Below are 22,068 nucleotides of genomic sequence, written 5' to 3' on the forward strand. Positions count from 1 at the left end.
TACCTTCTCTCAAACTCCACTCCGAACTGCCTTTTACAATGCCAGAAATGTTCTTAAATAGACCCCAAAGGGTTAAGGATTAGGAATACATTCTAGAAAGTGCTAGTTGGCATCCACCGACCAAATAGAAGTCTCTAGAAGTCGCATTAGAAGTCAGCACAAAATTAGAAGAATCCAAAAATGGTAACCGAACTTTCAGGAGGCATAACTTTTGAACCGTAGCTCCGATTGATGAATCGTTTACATTTTCGGAAAGCTCTCGAAGCGCTTTATAGCCCTATGGAGGAGCTTAGCTCATCCCCCATTTTTTGACCCTGTTCGAGGTCATTTAATGCCCCTAACCTGACTTTGAAGCATTCTTAGGAGGTCTCCAAAAATTGAAAAACTGCAATAACTTTCAAACTATGGGGCCTTTTTCCCTTATTCTTTTTTTGGAATGCTCTAAATTACAATTACAATCAAACGACCATTTTACACCTTCTAATTCACCAAAATTATGGCTCAATTACATACTCCTATTTTTTTGGCATTTACACGTATCCTAAGGTGTTCAAATACTCTAACCTAGAATACTGATAGTGGAACTATGTGAGTTGGAACCTTTATTTGACCCAAATGGGTATCCAAAAATAAAAACACATGAAATAAAAACTAAGTTTAAGTACATTTTTTTGGGTGACACAGGATTGCACTTATACCTCTAGATGCTCCTGCATCAGACACCCAAGGTAGATTGAAAAGTGACCCTGTCACTTTATGAATGGTAGAGGAAATTCTAAATGGGAAACCTCAGCTGCTGAAATCCAAGTTGAGTCCTCTATCGTCCGTCCTTTCCACTTGACCAAATACTCTTCATACTACCTATTTCTGGTACTCCTACCCACACGATGATCTAGAATGTCTTATATCTCCTCCTTCTTAGAAGTGGGAATTGGACATGGCTCTAACATCGGCTCCTCATCTGCACCATCATCATGATACTCTGTTAAGTCTGCAATGTTGAAAATAGGAGAAATGTGAATACCATCTGGCAACTCATATGTATTTCCTGAGTCATGTTTCTTCAGAATTTTGCAGGGGCCAAATTTCTTCATCTTCAACTTTTTGTAAGTACTGGCTAGAAATCTTTCTTTTCGTAAGTGTACCAAGACTAGATCCCCTACTTGGAATTCCTTATGTCTCCTCCTTTGATCAGCCCTAGCTTTATACTCTTGATTCATCTTGGTAATGTGTACCTGGACCTCCTCATGTAGATGCTTGATATGTTCAGAAAATTCTTCAGCTTCAACACTTGTCCTCTCCCCTTGCTCTATCTTCCTCAATTCTGGTGCAGTCCTTAGGCTACTTCCATATATAATTTGGAATGGTGATCTACCAGTACTCCTGTTTATAGAGTTATTGTAAGAAAACTCTGCTTGTGGTAGAATCAAATCCCACCCCTTGGGCTTATCCCCAAGTAAACATCTCAGCAAATTGCCCAGACTTCTATTTAGCCGTCAGTCTATGGGTGATGTGTGGAACTAAATTTCAAGTCTGTTCTCAACTTCTTCCACAATGTTCTCCAGAAATACCCTACAAATTTAGTATCTCTGTCAAAAACTATACTCCTTGGGAGACCATGTAGTCTCACCACCTCTCTGAAAAACAAGTCTGCAATATGGACAGCATCATGAGTTTTGTGGCATAGAATGAAATGTGCCATTTTGGAGAACCTATCAACCACCACAAATACTGAGTCATTACCCCTTTGTGTCCTCGACAATCCAAGAATAAAATCCATACTTATGTCCTCCCATGGCTTTGATGGAACAGGCAATGGCTGATATAGTCCAGTATTGTGACTAAATCCCTTGGCCACTTGACAAATCTGACAACTCAATAAAAACTTCTTCACATCCTATGAAATCTGAGGCCAAAAATAATGTTCTCTAAGAATGGAAATGGTCTTATCTCGAGCAAAATGTCCTGCCATCCCTCCACTGTGTTTCTCCTTAATCAGATTTTCCCTCATGGAACTCCTTGGAATGCATAATTGACTGCCCTTGAATAATATACCTACCTGAATCAAATAGTCTAGCCACTTGGTTCGATCTAAAACAATAGGCTCTTTACAAGCTTTCCACGCTTCAGCAAAATCAGGATCCTCAGGGTACAGATTCTTGAGTTCATCAAACCCAACTACTTCAACCTGCATTACTATAAGAAACAACTGTCTCCTACTTAATGCATCTGCAACCCTATTAGATTTTTCACTTCTATGCTTCAACACAAATGTATAGCTCTGCAAGAACCCTACCCACTTCATATGCCTCTGATTCAATTTACCTTGGCTATTTAGGTACTATAATGCCTGATGATCAGTATACAAAACAAATTCCTTTGGCAATAAATAATAATGCCTCTATTTCTTTAAGGCTTGAACTATTGTATAGAACTCTTGATCATAAACTGAATACTTCCTTTTCACATCATTCAATTTTTCACTAAAATATGCAATAGGCTTACCTTCTTGGCTTAATATAGCCCCAATAGTGCTGCCACTAGCATCACAATCCACCTAGAACACCTTTCTAAAATCTGGAAGTGCCAACACAAGTTGTTCTGTCACCTTCTTCTTCAACAATTCAAAACTTCTCGTAGCTGCCACTGTCCATTTGAACTCTTTTCTATCCCCTCTTATTGTGTCAATCAGGGGTGTACATATGCCACTGAAATTCTTAAAGAACTTTCTATGGAAACTAACCAAACCATGAAATGATCTTACCTCAATAGCAGACCTTTGAGTAGGCCATTCCAAGATGGATTTTACCTTCTTTGGATCCATTTTGAGACCTTCAGGTGATATAACAAACCCCAAATAGACTAACTCCCTTTTTGCAAAGATACACTTCTTCAAATTAGCTAATAGTTTCTCTTCCCTTAACCTTTCAAGGACACTACGAATATGCAATAAATTTTCTTCCAAAGTCTTGCTGAAAATTAAAATATCATCCAAATAAAAAATAACAAATTTTCCCAAGAACTTCTTAAGTACCTCATTCATAAGCCGCATGAAGGTGCTTGGGGCGTTCGTCAATCCAAAGGGCATGACTAACCACTCATAAAGACCCTCCTTGGTCTTGAAAGCTAATTTCCACTCATCTCCTTCTCGAATCTATATCTGATGATAGCCACTCTTGAGATCTATCTTTGTGAAGTACTGAGCTCCACTCAAGCAGTCCATAAGATCATCCATTCTTGGCAAAGGAAACTGATACTTGATGGTTATCCTATTTATAGCTCAAGAGTCTGTACACATCCTCCACTTTACATCCTTCTTTGTGCCAATACTGTAGGTACTACACATGGACTCAGGCTCTCCCGAATGAAGCCCTTCCTCAATAGCTCCTGAACCTGTCTGTTTAGCTCCTTAGTTTCAGTAGGAGTCATCCTGTGAGCAGCCTTGTTAGGCAAACTAGCTCCTAGGGTTAAATCTATTTGATGACTGATTTGCCTTACTGGTGACAATCCTTCTGGAACATTATCAGAGATGATATCTCCAAACTCACCTAGTAAATCTGAAACTTCAAGTGGTATTTCACTACTACGTTCTTTATCTTTCCTAGGGATCAAAGCATAGCACATACACTGATGCTTCATGCCATCTAAAAACTTCCTTCCATCAACAAGACAAATCCTAGCACTGCTACATACCTTTTGACCTTCCTTTTTCATGGGCTTCAGTTTGTGGGGAACTCCATCCTTTGTTAGAGAGTATGTGTTTGCATGACCATCATGTACTGCATGCCTATCAAATTGCCATGGTCTTCCCAGCAATAGATGGCAAACATCCATTGGAATAACATCACAGAGAACTTCATCATGGTAACTCCCAATTTTGAATTTCACTAAACATTGTTCACTTACCAGGACCTTATGATCATCTTTCACCCAAGCAATCTGATAGGGCTGGGGGTGTTTCTCCCTCTTCTGCTTCAGCTTAGAGACCATCTCCTCTGATACCAAGTTATCAGTGCTACCACCATCAATGATCACATCACAACATTTATCCTCACACTTGCACCTAGTACGGAATAAGCTCCTCCTTTGTCCTGTTTCAATCTCACCACTTAGTAGGACCCTTTCATTTACTAAAGTCTCTCCTCTTTCTGCATCCTCTGAATGTGATGATTGTGCATCCTCATCCACATGAGCAACCCTAGCTTGACCCTCAACTCTCCTATCTGTCCTTCCTTGTCGTTGAGGGCATTCAAAGGCATGATGACCTTCTTCATTGCAATGGAAACAGGTACCACGGAAGCCTCCTCTTCCTTGTCCATGTCCTCTACCTCTTGTTCTCTGATTTCCAAAGTCTTGATCACGGGAGCGGTTGAAATCCTCGTTGATCTGGTTCCTGCTAGTACCCACATCTTCATTTTTCTTTTGGGTTTCATTTCGGCCTCTAGATGACCTACCACTACCCCTTCCTCCTTGACCATGCCCTCTTTGTCTCCCTTCAAACCTCTTATTTAGCTTCTCTTCAACTCGTAGGGAAAACTGGTATGCCTCTTCAACACTGGTCATTCTTACCAGACTTAATTCCTCCTAGATGCTAGGTCGCAACCCACTGATATAACGAGCAACCTTCTCCTTATTTGCTTCTGTATGCCCTGCTCTAATCAGAAGTCGATAAAACTCCTCTATATATTTCTGGACTGATTTTCCAGCTTGCTTTAACCCATGCATCTTCTTAAACAAATCAAGCTCATAGTCAACAAGAATGAACTGCTTCTTTAGTTTGTCCACCATGCGGTCCCACCTTGTGATCTTATCCTTTCCCCTTCTATTTCTTTCTAATTGAACCTCTTGCCACCAGATTTTGGCATGTCCTTTCAGTTTGGCCTTTGCAAACTTAACCCTATCTGGGTCCCTCATATCCTCATACTCAAAGTATTCTTCCAGTTCATTGATCCAATCGATCAACTCATCTGGTTTCAAATTTCCTGAAAATACACCTACATCAATTGTAGGTCTTTTCCCAAACTTAGTAATGGCCCTAAAAAGCCTTTCCTCCACCTGATTCAGAACTTCTCCATCAAATTCCCCTTGTGGTCCAATTTCTTCTTCTTCATTATCAACCTCACTTTCGTCGCTTGTGGCAACATTTGCTCCTCTACGGAGCTCCTCCTGCAACACTTGTACTTGCCTTTGGAGGGCTCTAACCTCCTCAGGATTAATAGCTCCAGCCCTTCCACCATATCTCTTCGTGGAGGCATCTTCTTAACTCAAACCAACCACATAGTCCTGGTGCAAACTTCCTCACAATCGACGCTCTGTCTACACACTCAGGAAAATCGGCTCTAATACCACTTGATGGGGACACAACCCAAGCACAGAATGGACACAATAGGAAAGGGAAAATTTTATTAACTGTGAAAATATGCTAGTACACTTAGTGCAAAGAAAAAGACTCCAAAACATGCCCTATGGGCTTATAGTAGCATAAATCTGGAGATAAATTCTTCTTCCAGTACCTTCTCTCAAACTCCACTCCGAACTGTCTTTTACAATGTTAGAAATGTTCTTAAATAGACCCCAAAGGGTTAAGGATTAGGAATACATTCTAGAAAGTGCTAGTTGGCATCCACCAACCAAATAGAAGGCTCTAGAAGTTGCATTAGAAGTCGGCACAAAATTAGAAGAATCCAAAAATGGTAACCGAACTTCCGGGAGGCATAACTTTTGAACCGTAGCTCCGATTGACAAACCGTTTACATTTTCGGAAAGCTCTTGAAGCGCTCTATAGCCTAATGGACGAGCTTTGCTCATTCCCCTTTTTTCAGCCCTGTTCAAGATCATTTAATGCCCCTAACCTGACTTTGAAGCATTCTTAGGAGGTCTCCAAAAACTGAAAAACTGCAATAACTTTCAAACCATGGGGCCTTTTGTCCTGATTCTTTTTCTAGAATGCTCTAAATTACAATTACAATCAACTGACCATTTTACACCTTCTAATTCACCAAAATTATGGCTCAATTACATACTCTTATTTTTTTGGCATTTACACGTATCCCAAAGTGTTCAAATACTCTAACCTAGAACACTGATAGTGGAATTGTGAGAGTTGGAACCTTTATTTGACCCAAATGGGTATCCAAAAATGAAAACACATGAAACATAAACTAAGTCTAAGTACATTTTTTTGGGTGACACAAGATTGCCCTTATACCTCTGGATGCTCCTGCATCACCTAACTTAACCTAAAAATTAAATATTTCATTTTTTTTTGGAAAAGGTAAATCTGATGTTGAGATAAAGTTATAATCAATCCCCATGTATGTGCACAAAGATGGGAGACCAAAAAGTTGCCACTTTTTGGTTTTACCTTGTCCAAGACATAATGTGTACACATTATGCTTTGTATTGCCTGATCCATAGGCTCAGATATGGGAAAACATAGTGCATACACACTATATTTTTTCATAATGTGTATGCACTAGAGTGTGTATGCTCTATTTGAAAATAGCATAAAAGGGCCATGTTTTCATATTCAAATACCATTACACAATATAGTGCGTACACACTATGATATTGATTGAATATTTCCAATCCTAAAGATTGGATTTGCCTTGGATATCCAACCCAAAATATAGTCCCCCTAGATAATTAGACCCCCAATACATGTTCAAAATTGTATAAGTAGTTGATAAAATAAAAATAAACCACGAGTGGTCCTCATTTGAGTAACACACATGATCATTTGCACAAGTAAAGTAACTTTATTATTTATCTAAAAAGTACATGTCTACAAAACACATTAAAAAAAAAATGTACAAGTGAGCAATTATTGGTCCCTTAATTGACAATTTAAAAATAAAAATTGAACTTGATGGAATGTCTTTAGTACTTTCTCTCTAACTTCTTTGAGCATGTAAATGCAATAACTTCAATTACTATTAGTACCTCCATAATCAACAACGAGAGTAAGGCTACCCAATATATAGAAAAATAATGTTAAAAAAACATGGAAATAAATCCACATAAATGAAAATTAAATTTAAAATACAAGTATGAAATGTCTGAATGAATGCAAGCAATAAGAAATAGGATTTAATTATGAGATGACCAAATGAATGCAAGCAACCTCAATTCATCTTGCACTACACATCTCCTAATTAAGTCTCAAATGACTAATTTTTTCCTACCAAAATTCAAAATTTAGATTCGATGTGCCCATTTCGTAATGGTGTATAATTTATGAATACCTTAACTTGTCCAAATTTTATGTACGCTTTGTTTATCTAAATATTTTGTAAACAATTTAGAGAAAGGGGATTTTTATGCTAAATTTGGCTTCATTTAGATCTTTTGTAGGCTAGTATAGTTAATTGAAGTGTTTCCTATTGTCACAATTAATTACATAATACTGAAAGAATTCTATTGCTTTTAATTTTATTGAAATGGTTTCCTTTTATCACAACTACAATTAAATGATGGATTCTCCTTCACCATTCATGTATTTTGATTTTTTCTATCATCATTCATATAAATTGTTATGCGCGCACACACACACACACACACACACACACATCTATGTATGTATGTATATATACACATACATACATAGATGTGTGTGTGTGTGTAAATAATTCTAATGCATTTAATTTTACTAAAATAGTTTACTTTTATCACAATTATAATTAAATGATGGATTATCCTTCACCATTCATGTATTTTGGTTTTTTCTATCATCATTTATATAAATTGTTATGGACCATAGAAGTGTGCGTGCGTGTGCATGTGCATGCACGCGCACGTGCGCGTGTATTTAGACACACACACACACACACACACACACACACACACACACACACACACACACACACACTTCTATGCATATTTTATTGCAACCCTTTATGCATACATATAATCAATAGGAAATATTTTGAACAGTTATATGTATTAATACTATGTGTATGTGTGTGTCTACATAGATATGTATATATCTATGTATAACATACATACATATAGTACAATTAACTGAAATATTTCCTATTTGTAAAGTTATTGGGTTCAACTCAACTGGATTGGATTTCTACAACAATTTATCTAAATGCATTACACTTCCTCTATTATGTTTATTATTTCTACAAATGTAAATGGGAGGTTTTAAATTTATCTAAAATGAATTTCCATCTACATAAAGGGTTGCAATAAAATGATGCATTTTCCTTCATAGATCATGTATTTGGTTTTTTTTGCAATCATTTTGTCAAATGCATTCCATTTCCTTCATCATGTTTATTAGTTTGCAAATGTCATTGGGGTTTTTCATATTTCTCTAAAATGATTATCTATATGCTTAATTACATATATAGATGCATAATTTTGTATGCATATGCATAAGTATGTATATATGTGCACAATTTTATATAGATATGTATAATTATGTATACATATGCATAATTATTTTATATAAATATGCATAATTATGTATATATATAAGCATAATTGTGTATACACATGTACATTTTTTCTTAATTTTGTATGCATATGCACAATTTTGCATAATCTTGTACACATATGCATCATGCCAGTTCATTTGGGAGCCCAAAAAATAATGTTTTCAAAGCCTTTTTCACCATTTTGGCCAAGTAACCCTTCTCCCACTATTCCCATTTGCAACTAGGCTCTCCATCTTAGCTCCTTAACTATTCTTTGTGATCTCTAGGTTTGTGTCCATCAAAGATTTCCTTCAATGTTAATTATTTTGCAAATGTTGTTGAGGGTTTTGATTTGTTGAATATATATTATTTTGTGTAAATTGAGTGTTCTCATGCAAGTTAACTTACATTCATGGCACAAGGTAAAGGTACTGATAGAGGCAAGCGTGGGGGAAAAGGTCAAAATGATAAAGATAATAGTTTGAGTGACTTGGAGAGTACACTTCATAGAAGAAACATATAAAATCTAGTAGAGGCAAAGGTGGAGGCAAAGGTCAAAATGATAAAGATAATAATTTGAGTGACTTGAGTACACTTCATAGAAGAAACATATACAATTCCCAACGAAGAATTAAATCCTTGTGATCAGAATAAACAAAAAAAACATTGGTTGTAAAATCAACATAATGTGCATGTAGAGCCAAATGTTGAGAATGTTCTACCTTTAATCCAGGCAAATGCAAGAGCAAGGACCAAACTTGACATGAGAAAGGAAATTGCCTTGATAGAAGATAAAGGGGATTTCAATCAGAGGCGCATTAGACAAATGTGGTGTCCCTAATACCACTCTGAGGTCACGTGGTTGACTGGAGTTACATCATCATTTGCCAGGGTACTACGTTACATTTTATCTGAGGACGAAGATGATATAGTGGAATGGTGCAAGAAAATGATAGATATAGGGCATGGTCTATTGGTGAGTCAATTGCAAATAATTGCTGCCACAATTATTGGGCATACACGTCAAACGTGGATTCAAGAATTGTATGCTTACTTTGTGTCGTAGGCACCCTGAGTGGACATCAATCGAGAAATTATTCCATGACCTTTTGTTGTGTCATTGTTCTATGAAAACTTAGAGAACATCTACAATCTGAACCACTGTAAAAGTAGTGGAATATGGAGTTGTGATGAGACCGGTGTTTGAGCTGGGAGGAACTGTAGAAAATGAGAGTGATTGTTAGATTGGGGTAGAGATGTGCACCATGCTTGATATCAAAAAGTAGATAGTGTATCACAGTTTTGGCTTGAGTTAATGTTAAGTGGAATGACTATTCCTATATTTTACAAGTATTTAAAGCAAAGAGGTACATAAAAAATTACATTCAAAACTATGAGGTTGGTGCATGCATAGCATGCATAGATCTATTCCCACAGGGATTTCTCCCAGTAATAGGGCACTTCTTATCTTTGATGGTCATGGCAGTCATGTGACATGCCAAAAAATAGAACAAGTGAAGGGCTTATGAATTGACTTGCTAACACTGCTTACTCATACCGGTCTCTCCTTCCAAGAATTACTTCAAAAAGAAAAGGACTACATGAAAGCCTATAGCCCCCACGTTGAAATTTGTAGAGAAGAAGTGGCAACTCTTAGAAGTCTTGCATTCAAGGAAGCATTGCTAGTAAATAACATTATGAGTGGGTTTCGTAGGACTGCTTTTTGGCCATTTAATTGAAACGCCTTGTAGAACGATATGAGGTCAAGTGAGGCATTTGATGTTCAAGAGTAAGTGCAACAAGCTGGAAGTGAGGCTCATGTAGTCACATTGGAGAATAATTCTGAATGACACATAGTAGAGGCATTTATGTGTTTAGTAGGGTACATTAAAGAATAACTTGATAGGTTTAATGAAGGGTACAATCTAGATGGTTCGGGTGAGGGTGTGAGTGGTCCACCATAGACAACCCAATCAAACATTCTTGTTCTGCAAGCTACACCAAATGATGCTACTAAAACCATATTAGAAGGCCTCGTCTACCTACACAAGTTGTACAATTAGAGTGGGATGTCATAGCAATAAATGATGTAGGAGTTAATACAAAATGGGCATAGAAGAGGTTACCTTTTTCATGTCATTTTCTCTCCGAATTGATTCTACAAACTTTATCCATTACTTCACAAACACAAGGGACTAGGATGAAGAGAATGGTCCAAATTTAGATGATGAAAATCATACGAGTGATGAAGACGCTGAATTTGTGTCGTGCATCCAAAAGGATGATCCGAATTATGATTCCGGATTACAACACCTGGTGTGAAACCTGTGGTATTGTTAATTCTAATCTGAATAACACAATTTTAGTACAACAGATTATGCAAACCAAAAAGTGATTCTAAAATAGAGTTTATACAAGTTTGATGGATCCAAAGGGTCATCACTAACCCTTGGAAATGAAAATGAAGAGTCCACAACATAATTAATTAGAAAATAAACTCTAACAAATATAAAAAACTACAAAAATCTAGATTAAAAATTGTGTCTACTTGTAGAAGTCATAACTTTCTACTCATAGCTCGAAATCATGAACCATCAGAATTTCTGGAAAGATCTCCTAAAGTTCTACATTTAGTGTCTAAAGTTTTAAGTCTGTTGAAACCCAGAAATGTCCCGAAGGCCTTCAAAATGCAAAATACTAGAACATAGAAAATACTAAAAACAATAGATTTTGGTATTTTCTCATTTCTTCTTTTGTCATAATCCTCTAGATCATCATGGACCATATTCTGATTAGAGGATAGGTAGAAACTGTCATCATCAACAAGCCAATGCTTGAGACTTTTAGTACAATGGATTACTTCAAGGGGATGTCGATCAGTTTTTCTTCGATTGAGTGGGCAATATAAAATTCTCACATCAGATGAGTACATTGACATGTTGGATGCCTAGGATCTAGAAAGGTAGATAGAGGAGGAGTTTTAAAAAAAATGTAAGAAGTAGAAAATGATGGAGAGGAAGGTAAAACTTTAAACAAACCTAATACAACTTAGGGAAGCATTGAGGGAAGCAAAATGTGCAAGAAAACTAATAGAGGATGAGGAAAAGAAGAAAAAATATCAATAGTTTCTTCTGATCATGTACAAATTCTTTCTCAGTTCCTCAAATATCAGTAGTTCCTAGTTGCTTAGCATAACTTTTGTTGTCTAGAGGTATATACATTCAGTTTATAAGGTATTTTGTTCAAGAATAGTAAGTGCTTTTGCAATGTGTTAGCACTTGGCTCCACATTCTGCTACAATTTATAGTTATGGATTTTGATTTGGAAGTAAATCAAATTGACACCAAAAGTTTGTTATTCCAAAGGTTCAAAAGTTTTGGTCAACTAGACATAAAGTTTGACTGATAGAGTGGTCATTGTGTTACAATTGATGATTGTATTGATGTTATAACAAATAGGATGGGGTATTGTAATGTGTGATAGCTAGAGGAAGTGTGTGAAGGTTGGTTTGGACTAGTAAAGTTTGTGTTGGATAATGTATAGCATGTTCTAACTCCTCGAGTGGCATGTTGTCTTTTGAACATAGTCGACTACACATTTGGTTAAGGAATTTTCTTGTGGCCAACTTGTGAGTTTTATAAATATGTTCTAGGCTAACATGAATATGTAATTACCATTCCAAGATGTATGAGTTTGGGAAAGTGGAAAAAATTGTCAATCTCTCTACTCAATAAGAAGCGAAGATAGTTTGAAAGGTGCGATTCATGTTGCTAATCCTATATATGTTGAGTAAATATTTTAATGAGGACTAGATTAAACATATGTTGAAGATTGAGTTGTGAAGGTTTGCATAATACATGAACTATATATTGCATTAGAGGTTGGTGCTCAATTCTTGGATCAAGGGATTGGTGTCTCTTGTTGGTTAGTACTTGCAAATCTGATAAGGGATTCATGTTTCTATCTTAGGTTGTAATTCCTTTGGTTTGGTGCCTAATAATATATTGTAAGTTTTTGTTTTGTCTTTGTGAGGCTGGATTTGGGAACTAGATTCAAGCAATTATTCTCAACGTGGTTTTTCTCTTTTGGGTTTCCATGTATATCTTTTGTGCTTATGTGTTTATGTGTGATTATGTCTTCTCTCTCTCTCTCTCTCTCTCTCTCTCTCTCTCTCTCTCTCTCTCTCTCTCTCTCTCTTTGTATACTTGTGTGTTCAACAAGTATATTCATAATGCACAAATTAATTTATCAAACGCTCAAAAAAAAAAATCAATTAATGGCTTGGTAAATATATATTTGCAAGCTTCTATTTGGATCTACAATATTTCAGTTATTTATTACCATTTTCTACTAGATCTCTTATGTCATGATACCTAATTTCAATGTGCTTGTTTCAAACATGAAAGGTTGAATTTTTTGTCAAAGTTAGTGATGTAACATTGTCACAAAATAAATTTGTCTCATCTCTTGTTCTTCCTTCAAATCAAATAGGATTCTTCATAGCCAAATGACCTAACATATTGTAGCATTTGTGGTTATATATTTAACTTCAATTTTTAAAATGAAAACTATGATTTGTTTCTTAGAAGCCCATAAAATGGGTCCCAAACTCAAGTGAAACATATATCTTGATATACTTTTCCTATCATTTACACTTCATGTCCAATCACTATGATCCATGTACCAAATGAGCCCAAACTTGTTTGCCACCATATATAATATACAATATTATTTGGTTCCATTGACATACCTTCGTATTCTCTTATTTTCTTTCTAATGCATATCCTTTAGAGTCTTCATGAATCTTGGAATCAAAATTACATGCATAATATCTAGTTTTTGTCAAATACAATATACTTCCAACCAAACCCATTGCAAAGAATGCCCGTACAAAACCAATGACTCCATAAAATATGGAAGGTCTACAAGAGTCAAGGTCATTTGAATATTGACCAATCAACAATAATTAATCTTCAAATAAAATATATTAAAAAATAAATGAAATGTTCAAAACAAATCACAAACCAATTACTGGATTATCATGTACTCAACCTGCCAACCAAGCTGTTAAAGACTCCATAACTTGTCCAAAAACATAAGGGGATGTCAATATTGTAGGAGTGCTTTACCACCCTACCATGAAGTTGTTAAGCTTCCCCAGAATCTTTCTAAGCATGAAAGATACCCAACTCGACATTGAGGAAGTTTAAACAAGTAAAACCAAGAGTGGCAATGGAATTGTGTAGTTAAAAGAAGTCATCTTCTAAAATTATTCACAATCATTCAGTCACTCACAAAACCACATAAATAGGATCAGTATCCGACTTATCATGATCAAAGAAATTTATCATCCTTATTTCCAATTCACATCATAATCATCATATATGTATGTATAATATGCAAGATAAGCATCATAAGCAATTATCAATTACACATTAAAACACATCATCATAAAATCATACATCCAACCAATAGGATAAGTAGGATGAAGAGTAGATGGTCACATACTCGAATGCATGAAAATAATATCTACTAAAAGTATACCTCTGATTACTTCTATTACTGTTGAGGCAACACAAAGGTTCAAGGAGGTAATTTCATCTTTCAGATTTGAATTTCAAAACAAATAGAAGGTAATCTCATTGATTCTTCTTAAAAAGAGTATGGTTCCACTAACCATGTATTGCCTAAACCATCTAATACACAAGAATTCCATAACAAATCTCAAGAACATAATTGCGATGTATCACCAATAACACAAGACTATCATCTAAACAATTTCATCTTCTAAATGTTCCCACATTTCATATGTGCATTAAAACTCTGAATATTAGCATTAATGAGCATCCACAAAGTATTATATGCTTCTTCAAACCAAGGGACTTATATTTAAGTATTCAATGACTTCAAACTAAAATTGTACCCAGTCAAGCATTGCAAAGGAACTGTAGTATATTACAAGTGAAAGAAATAGTTTATGCCACACCATTTCATGGATTTCAATTATCCTTACCAAAGTAGGTAACACCTTTTGAGGAACTCTTAGTGTCTCAATGAAATATCTTTTCATTTGAACGTTATGTTAGTTCAACTTGCAAGGATTCAATGGAATGTCATAGGGTTCAAATGATATAATATCTTTATTAGACGTCAAATACAAAATTAAAAAGGGAAACTCATCGATGCATGTTTCTACTGGAATCTCTTGAAATCAAGTTGTTTAATCCCCACTCCATGGCTTGCCTCTACTAGAGCATTAAAAAAAAATCTTTTTAAGGATTTCCTTAAGATCTAGAAACAAGATTTGATTACAATACTTTGCATATATGAAAAATGTCATTCACATTAATTATAGACATAGAGGAGGAAACTATAGGCCACCTTAAACATCACACACTAAGGGGAAAATTAACTTTGTGAAGAATAAGTCAACTTTAATTATTTAACACTTTTAGTCTAGGAATCAAGTCTTAATGTGTGATGTTTAAGCCTTCCAGAAATTATTCTTGATAATGCCTATAAAGAGAGTCTTCGATTTGATCATAACTATGAAGAATTTCCAAATTGGCATGGTTAAGATTACCAGGTTTTGTTGAAAACAATAGTCTATTTACTTCTTATATGACCCACTTTGCAATACAAAACAACTCTTCTCTAATATTTACCAGGGAAAAGGAAAGAAGGTCCTTAAAGGTATAGTGCTACTTGTTAATGGAACCTATGGAGATGAAAGGATCTTCATTCCCAATTCTAGCAAGAAAATAACAAAAACAACCCTATAGAACAATCTACATGAATGCTGAAAGTAGTTCCTTCTCCATCGGGTAGTGGTCTCATGCTACCAGTAATAATCCTCCATTTAATGTGCTATTTTAACCGTCCTACCTTAAACACTTCCAATCATTTTTGTATTTGTCGGAGGCAATAAACTATTTTATTCACTACCTCTGAAAACTTAATTAATTTTCACCAATCACAAACACTTATTTTTTATTAACTGAAATATTTCTAAAGTTCTAATATTAATTTATAAGTTGTACATACTATTCAAATTATATGATTGGCTAGATTATTTTAGTGTTATAGGAGCCTTGTTTCAGAGGGTTCTCCATATTCCAATTTTTTTGGCTAGATTATAGGATATGTTATGTAAACACGTAACATAATATGATTATGTTAAAACAAATACATTCTTAATTTATTTAATAAACACTTGCATCCCTTAGAAAATAAAGAAAAATATATAAATGATTGAAAAAGTAAATATTAAAGTTACAATATTTATTAAAAATGAATTCCAAATTTATTTGTTCCAACTAAAACATATATCAAATTTTAAAAATAATAATATGCTTTTGTAACATATATGCTTTTCTTTTGCTTAAAATATTGATAAAATTAGATTTTCAATTAGTACACAAGCAAAATACTCACTCATTATCTAATAGTGTTTGAGAGTAAAAAATTTAGTCATTCGTATCACTAGTTACATTATTTTAAAACTTTATATATTTTACACAATTGCATACTTATATAACAAATTTTAATTTTTGGAACTCTTTTATTTAGAAATTCTCGTGTTTCACATAGTTTAAATTTACTATTTTTCTCATGATATACAAATTAGTTCAATTAAACTTTAAATTTGTAGATTTTTAATTTTAATTGAACCAATATATATTCAATGAATTAGAATTAACTACTCTATAATCACAATTAACAAATTTATTATCAACTATATATATATTCTTATTCTTCTAAGGACATATTTTTTGATCTTTTATCTTTTTACATTTACATCACGAGGTGTTAAAATTCTATTTGGTTGTAGGAATTGGGCAGGAATAGGAAAATCTAAATGCCTGCATTTGTCAATTTGACGTTTGTTTGCAAAATACAAAGACTAATATTAGATTTGATATATTTTCTATACTTTCATGAAACTATCTTTACAAATAAATCTTGTGTTTAGTCTTATAATTAAAACTATGTTGAAAGATCATTTAAATATCATATTAGCGATCTCAACTTATTTGTATTGTTTATTTTCTTTAATATATTTAAAAATAAAATGATTTTAGTTTTGATCTTATACTCATTAAAATAATTTAATTTAATTTAAAACTAAATTTATAATATACAATATAATACGTCCTTTGAATTTCAATGAATTTCAAAGGTTGTTGTATATCTTTCACTTATAAAGTCAATTTTTTTTTATAAGGCTAATTAAAATAATTTGACTTTTTAAAAAATTAATAAAAAACTTGTTTTTATAAATTAAAAATCCTTGTTTATTTAAAATATTACCAAACTAAAAAAATTAATTTAATTATTAAAATTTTAAAACAAAACATATTCCAATTCCTATTTCAATTGTTGCAACCAAACATATGATATGCATATTTCGATTCCTCTTCCAAGTCAACGAAACAGGTTCAAATGATATTCTAGAACTTATTTTAAAAATGCATGAATATGAGAAGAAAGCTTATTCCAACATGGATGAATGTCACATTTGGCAATTCTTGTAGCCAAACAGGCCCTAAGGGTATAAATAAAACCTGAATTAGGAATACAATAGAATAATAATTTGTAGCTACCAAACAAACTACGTGGCACCACAATACCCAATTTATTCAGAAGCAGGAGAAATGGGTTGACACCCATGTACATAGTTGGATTTATATTATTACTACAATCATCCTTGCTCAATTCCAAACATATGATTGTTGGTGTTTATGTAATCTTATTATTTTGCATTCTAAATCTCTTCAAAATATTTATTGCCTACTTTGTTAGAAGGATAAAAATATTATGCTCCATTTGTTTCACTTCTAAGCTTAGAATGTATTTTAACATACTTAATATATGTCTTCTCAAATTCTCTTTATATGGTCTTTATAAAATTAGCAAAAAATAATCATTCTATGTAAAAATGAAATCATCTCTTCTTGTGAAAATTAAATCACATATATACAAGACATTAATCAAAATCTTACCATCACTTATATTAATATAGAGAGTTGGCTCACTATTCTTTTTTGGTTGAAGCCACTACTTAATAAATATAAGAAAATCATACTATACCATATATACGGTGCTTGCTTTATGTAAGGAAGCAAAGGTGCGCGGAATCGCTTTCTACACTAATCTTGAGAGGACAATATGCATAATAATATAATCAAAATAACAATGAACGCATAACATTTAGAGGGACTTCCTCTGGTAGGGGCTGATGACCATAAGAGATATCACCTTTTCGCCTGGGATCTTGTCTGTCTCCCAAAATGCTATGGAGGTCTAGGCATCAGAAAGATTAAACACCTCAACAACGCCCTTTTGGCCAAACAGCTATGGCATATCTTTCAAAACATAGGTGTTTGGAGGGATATCCTGACCGAGAAATATCTGAGAAGAGAATCCTTTAACTTCCTGATAAAAGAGACCGAGATTCCCCAAGGGTCCTATATCTGAAATGGGATCTCAAAGGCTAGACCCCTAGCCAAGTCAAAGGCCAAATGGAAAGTTGGCAAAGGAGATAATATCTTATTTTGGCAGGACAACTGGACTAGTCAGGGACCTCTTATCAACCACCCCATTTATGGAAGATGGGCAGAACAATGCATTGAAAGTTATGATAGGCAAGTTAGTGATTACAGAACTGAGCAAGGTTGGCAAGACCTCTCTGAGCTATCCCCAGACCTTATCCCTTTGATGATTTTGTTGAATGCCATCCCCATCAATAACAATAGGGACTCTGTCATTTGGGGTGATAACTCGGATGGGCTTTTCTCTGTAGCCTCTAGCTACTTCTCCTTATGGGCCAGAATGGAGAAACCATTCCTGGATTTCTAGCCTCACTCCCAAAATTAATATCTTTTTCTGGCTGCTACTGCAAGACAAAATTCTTACCCTTGACAATTTAGCCAAGAAAGGCCAATTCATCCCCAATAGGTGCAGCCTTTGCAAGCTTAACCGAGAATCGGTAAATCACCTATTCATCCTCTGCCCCTATTCTTTTAAGGTGTGGAATCTTCTGACCAGGGATCTTGGTTTCAACTGGTGTCCCCCTAACAACATCTAGGACTTCTTCTGCCAGTGGAGAAGCCACTACTCTGTTTTGGATACTCAGCTTTTCAGCTCCTAGATTCTCCCACACTTTTGCTGGAGAATCTGGAAAGAATGCAACAACCAAATCTTAAGAGATAGAGAGGCTCCTAGTTAATAATTGTAGAGAAAATTGAAGGTCTAACTATGGAGAAATTTTCCATTACAAAGGGAGGAAACATCAAGGAAGGAGGGAACAGTAAAGCCAGGAAGAAAGACAGGGACAAGAGAAGATATGAAGCAAGATGGTTCTTCCCCCCTAAGGACTGACACAAAGCCAACTTTGATGGGGCGGCTAAGGGGAATCCCGGACTAGCCGGTAGTGGTGGCATCATTAGAATTTTTTTGGGAGGAGGAATTGTGGTTGTTTCTTTCCCTCTTGGTCACCAGACCAATCACATTGCTGAAGCCAGTGCAGCCAGACAGATTGTTAAGCTAGCCTTGGCGTCAGGGATCAATAGCCTATGGCTTGAGGGCAACTCCCTAAACATTATCAATAGTATCAAAGAACATGCCCCGCCCTCTTGGACGATTGCTAACATCATTGAGGACCTCAGATCTGACTTGGGAAAGTTTAAAAGGACTTTCATCAGCCACACTTACCGAGAAGCCAACTCAATTGCTGACTAGTTCGCCAATGATGCCATTACTAGAAACTCGGTGATGACATGGATGAACGGAGACGAAATCTCGACAGCGGCGATTGAGTTACTCTAGTAGGATCAAATCCAGGGTACTAATATCACCCCTTTTTAATTATGGAAAGATATGCCAAATTGCATGTCAGAAGGGGAGTAATTAGAAGTCATGCAGAGCTCTTTTCAAGTCATAATCACGCATATGGATGGCACGCTTTGAGGGCTGGCATGAACCAAACCACCAAAAATCATAATTACATTTTTTTTTTCAATGTCTCAAGGAAAATCGAGATCAACATTTCTACTAGAGGAATAGGGTTTACATAGCCGAAGTCTACCATGGTTGGGGAAAAGATTAGAAGAGAGCCTCAAGGGGAAACAGAGAAGTGGAAGGGGAAGGAGAAGGTTTGTCACAAGCTCGAAAAAGGGGGTATAACCAAATTCATGGAGAAGCTTCATGGCTACAATGCTGGGGTTACCAAGGGGATGGTGGAAACATGGAACAACGGGAAATTTAAAATAGTTGGTGTCACCCACCAAAGCACTAAGGGATTGATAGAAGAGGTGACAGAAATCCCTCAGGTTGGCATAAACTTCTTTAGGGATAAAAAGATGTCGGCCAATGCTATTAGCGAATTTGTCAAGCATGATGCTGAGAGGAACAAACTTATGAAGATAGACACTTACTATGAGATGGAATCCATCAAAAAATTATGGAGGTATGTTCTCAGGATTCTCATTGAGTATATCACTCTTGACTCCAGGTTCGATAGGATAAGAACACACAATTTTGTGTTGCTTAACCAATTTAGGCATGTTGTTAAAATTTCCTTTCCTTTCTTTCTTTTCACCTCCATGTCTAAGAATATTGAGGGTTTCAAGAGAAAAGCCATCACTAATCCTACCCTCCACGAAGGCCTTCTCCTCTTGGTTTATGAGTTTCTGAAGGCTCAAACTAGGGGAAAAACCCTCGGTGACCGTGGTAATGCTTTGGAGGACACTGCCAATTTGGACTCTGAGGATGTTCAAGTTGTTAAATCAGAGGATGGGGATTATTCCACTAAAGCCATCTCTGTTGCCCTCAACCCTCGCTTTCCTAGCAGAAAGAGCCCTAGAGGTCTCCTCCCCATTCTTCCCAAGCCTAAGCCCTAGGAGGTGAAAGATGACAGTGAAGAAGAAGAGGAGACTGAGACTGAGTCTGAGGATGAGGACAAGGCGAAGGGGAAGGACATTTTGAAGGATGAGGAAAAGGGGTGGGAGAGAGATAGGGAGGAAACCCTCGATACCCTTGATGCTCCCTCATATAACCCTAGAAAAAGAAAAGCAGACCAAGCCCCGGTTCAGGAAGACCCCATTGCTATGAGCTCTGAGACCCTTGGTCCTATCTCGCCCTCTTCCCTACCTGAGGAGAAGACTGTGGAAAAAAGTGGGGAGGTGATAAGAAAGGACAGGAGGAGGGCTTGGAGGAATTTTAACATGGATACTGCTAGGTTGGGAATTGTTAGAGAGCCAATGAACATCCAAGTGATGGAGGACCTCAACAGCATAACCCATTATGATGAGCTCATCAACCCCACTCTTCTGGTCTTGTTTGATAACATGCGAGAATTTGACTTCGACCTTCTGAACAATGCAAAGAATGGCTTGATAGATAACTTCTGATCTATCAAATGGTTGTTTTAGGAAATTGAGGTTCCAAAGGAAAAGATTATCTAGGATAGAAGCCAGAGCCCCCACAGAGTCGAGGAGAACACTAGAAGGATGAACGACTAGGATGATAACCAGAAGCACTGCAGCAGCCAGGACTCCAGAAATGATCAGGAGGATAGATTTTCTTGGGTTGAACAGAAAGTCTAGAGGTTAGAAGACATCATCCATATTATAACTAATCAAATTATGGACACTCTACACACTTTGAACGAGAACATTGTCAACCTGGGGGATACTCTTATGAGAGTTGGCGTCGGGGGGAACACGGGGAAGCTAACTAGCCAAAAAATTGGTAAGGAAGAGGCCGATCTAAATGCAGGTAGGGACTAGGTGGATCAATTGGACCAAGAGGAAGCCTAGAACATTAACCAAGAAGGAGCAAACAACCAGAAGGATAATGAAGCTGCAGAAACTCTGCAGGATCTGTATAAGGAGAACCATTAGGTTTGGTTTTCCTTGTCGGTCTGGCAGTTAGCTTTTGCCTCTTGGCCTCTGGCCTTTTGTTTCTTTTTGGCTATTGGTTGCTATTTCTTATTTTGCTGGACTTTAATGTCTTAACTTTTATGCTGTAAACCTTTCGGGTTTCAGGTCCCTGTAAAACTTGTTTTCCTTAATAAAAAAAAATGAACACATAACACAATGATTACTGCAAGGAAACCCTTCCAGGAGAAAAACCCCAGCCTCCAAACCTACACAATGTATTCTCAAATCAAGAAGATTACAATACACATACAATGCAAGTTCTTGCAGAAGCGCATCACCGCAACTCAATTTCAGACTCAGACTTAGAGAGACTCCTTCTAGCACCCAATCTTGCAAATAGAACTTGATGATTCAAACACCTCCCCAAGCCCTCCTTTTTTAGTGATTTACAACTTGGAAACCATTTGTGGTCTTACAAAACCATGGGCCAAAACCATGGGCGAAACAATCATGCCACATGTTACCCACTTGTCATTTGTAACTCCAAGAATAACATTTTCATCAATAATTTTGTCCTCTAGTTTAGACCCACATAAAAGACATATAATGAGTTGTTTATACTCTAAAAATAGCCCTCCTATATTGTACTAGGGACACGACACATTTTTAACAAATCATACACCTTTTTCCAACTCATAAACATGTGAAAAACTACCACAAACAAATTCTAGAATTTTCTACAATTTTGCAGAAAAAGCTTGCAA

This window comes from Cupressus sempervirens, chromosome 4 (genome assembly GCF_028749045.1).
Source record: "Cupressus sempervirens isolate cs-2001-9-10 chromosome 4, ASM2874904v1, whole genome shotgun sequence".
NCBI classification, from domain to species: Eukaryota; Viridiplantae; Streptophyta; class Pinopsida; order Cupressales; family Cupressaceae; genus Cupressus; species Cupressus sempervirens.